Below are 3,012 nucleotides of genomic sequence, written 5' to 3'. Positions count from 1 at the left end.
AGACCCCCATGCGGTTGGTTCTTAACTAAACTACCTCAGCATCGGGCCCATTTAGTTAGTTATCCACATACAGACAAAACTCTTCTGTTTAAATTATTCTGAAAAATAAACGAAAGTATCCTACCTTTTTGGCGAATGAATTTCTTAGGTCACTGTAATAAAAGACATACGAACTGAAGATACGATAGAGAAGTACTGGACACTAGAAGCAGGAGGTCCCAAAGGGTGTCCAGAGTGATCAAAGGGAGATTTGGACTATGGGATGAGGGCCCAAGAGATGAGAGAGAACCATTGGGCCCTATGAGAACCCGAGATGGGGTGGAGAATAACCTGCGGTGCACCTGCTGCGCAGGGGGCTCCTTCTCAGTCACGTATTAAAAGTGTATCAGGCCCCCTCTGTGGAGCGCCATCATCTTTTTCGATCTCCTGTCCATATATTTAGTTCTTTTTTTATTCTTTATAATTTTCGTCAGTATTCTTCTTTCACGAACGTTCAGTTTGAAAATTTCAAATATTTTGAGTGCTAAAATTTTATTTATCGTTTATGAAATAAATCATCATTCCATGGCTTGATAAACATTAGTGTTAGAAAATAATGGTAGACCATATTTATAATAATAAATATTATCGAGCAGCAGGATTTTATTATTGCTTTATATTTCTCTATTCGAATCGTAGATTCGTTTGGTGAATCATTTTTAGAGTGCCTTTGAGGTTTTTGTATCGAACGAGAGCTCGATATCATATGGGAATATGGGACTGGCAACAGCAGCAGCAGAAGAACAGCCTAGAAGTCGTTCTCATCGTCCAGGATGCCACCGCAACGGCCAACAGGTGTATAGCAGGTGCACCCCAGCGCCTTGAGTCCTAACTAAAAAGTTTCACGTCCACCTGAAGGTCCCACGCAGGCCCCGAACGACTTTTAACCGTCGTCCTCTTGAGACACCACCCCCTTGAGGGATAAGGCCCATTTGCCACATTCATGGATACTTCAAGAAAAAGAATTCAGACCAAAACTTCTTAAAAGTGTCGAGTAAGTTTACCTTGCGAGCCTGTAACTTAAAGTTCCGCACAAATATTATACTGCGAACTGTCATTTCTAGTAAAATTTAAGACGTTCGAAGTTTCACATGCATGTTGCATTAATTGAGAGTAACATTAGCAAATTTCATTATTCCATCTTAATTTAGAACTTTTTTTTTCTATAAATTTCAAACCAATATGATTAGTGCTTTATATTACATACAAAATGATCTCTTAATGATTTTATCAAATACAGACATTTTTTAAAAATATGTAGCTGCTCTATGTGATACTAGAAGTGGTAAACATCCGTGAACTTCATTACCCCACAGACATGCGAAATTAGAATTTTCTCATAAATGTGAATTTGATCATTTTCACAGAACCGCCTGCATTTTTGACAAGGACATAAGCACGCATGGACACACAGATATAGGTAGGATCATATACCTGGTATTCATAAAGTAACAGTTACATATCGTTAATATTAGCACTTTCACAACGGAGCGTTTTGGGTTATACCTTTCATTATCTGCAGGCAATAAGACGACACTGACCGTTGTAAAAAATTATTATATAAATCTTAACTTATAATAATCAATCTCTTTTATTATTAATAAATGTTATTTTTTGGGCAGTTTATATCAACAGTCTGACAATGTATCATATGTAGCAGACAAAAGTCACTTACACAGGACATCCGCCTTATACTCATAGATTTAATAATTAAAAAACACATGCAATACATAATTGTTACACCCTTGAGATGAATATTGTAATTTTGGCGATATATAAATCTTTGCATTTACCGGGGTTTATAGTACACGTACATAAAATGAATATAATATGGAACATTGGGTTGATCGTTTTGCTGGATTATATAAAAATCGTAAAACAATATTTTTTATCAATCTTTTAATAATACTTTACCATATCCACGAAATTCCAAGCGATTTACCGAAAAACAAGATAGCTCGTCAGTGCTGAAAATAAGTTGAAACATTATTTATAAAAAAAAACACTATATTTGGTATTTTCGAAAAAATTTTAAGTCATAGGAGTCTCTTCTTCAAACATTTCACAGCACCTGCATTTCTCGTTATCGATCTATTGATCTGGTGGATCCATCACAAGGCAACCCCCCGAATCACGCAACGCGTCGGCCGTTGCAAAGAAAGAATAAGGCACCCCAGGCCCAGGGCTCAGCCACGTCGAGCATCAGGTGGCCACTGCCTCTTCCTGGCAAGTGCTTTCGATTTAATGACATGTTACTAACACATGCCCTTATACAGCGAATGCATGCGTGTTCATTTCGCACGTGTGTGTATACAGTCTTCGCGGTGCCCGCGAGTTCCGTTGGGCCCCATCGGTTGCCGCTATCCTAATTCTTCGTCTTCTACTTCTTCTGCTTCTTCTTTACTCAGCGAAAGCCACCTTGCCCGCCATTGTGGCAGCTGTGGCGCACGTCCATGTATATATCTCAAGTACATATGCATTCGTATTCACATACATAACTAGAGATCTCCACACACGTTATTCAGCATTGCCCGGAGGCACGTGGAAAAATAATATAGTTTAGTTTTGAAGGTTACAGGTGTTAAGATGTTTCGCGCGTCATTTTCGGCAATATTTTCATTATGTCTTATCAGCCTTTATCTACAGAGTAACAGATAAATTATTCTCGAATACTGATAGCTCGTGATAATATTATATACAGCCATTCGAGTCAGCGCGTAGATTCAAATGTAAAAAATATTGCCACTAGGAAACATTAAAATATTCGTAAAATCAAAATTTCAATTTTTTCAAAATTAAACTCCATAAGTTGTAAAATTTATCAAGCACGAGTCTCGTAACGATCTCATTAATGATCCAAAGATGGTTTTGATTGTGCATCATCTTCGGACCCATCCGGATCCCGGTCCCTTTAAACCAGTCCGATCCCAACACTTTTGCCATCTGTCCCTTCGTGTCAAGCATATGCCATGA

At 38.0% G+C, this 3,012-nt stretch overlaps 1 long non-coding RNA gene across 1 annotated transcript; it reads right to left on the bottom strand.

Annotated features, from left to right (window-relative positions):
- Window positions 1-634: 634 nt before the first annotated feature.
- LOC112494834 lies at window positions 635-2,459 on the bottom strand. Its single transcript, XR_003060713.1, has 3 exons — window positions 2,111-2,459; window positions 1,954-2,006; window positions 635-1,058 (listed from the first exon to the last, which is right to left on the bottom strand). It is a non-coding gene; the product is annotated as an uncharacterized LOC112494834 (long non-coding RNA).
- Window positions 2,460-3,012: the final 553 nt, after the last annotated feature.

This window comes from Cephus cinctus, unplaced genomic scaffold (assembly GCF_000341935.2).
Source record: "Cephus cinctus unplaced genomic scaffold, Ccin1 Ccin1_scaffold0857, whole genome shotgun sequence".
In the NCBI taxonomy this organism is placed as follows: Eukaryota; Metazoa; Arthropoda; class Insecta; order Hymenoptera; family Cephidae; genus Cephus; species Cephus cinctus.
The sequence above is the reverse complement of the archived record's forward strand: the minus strand, read 5'-3'. Positions and strand labels throughout refer to the sequence as shown.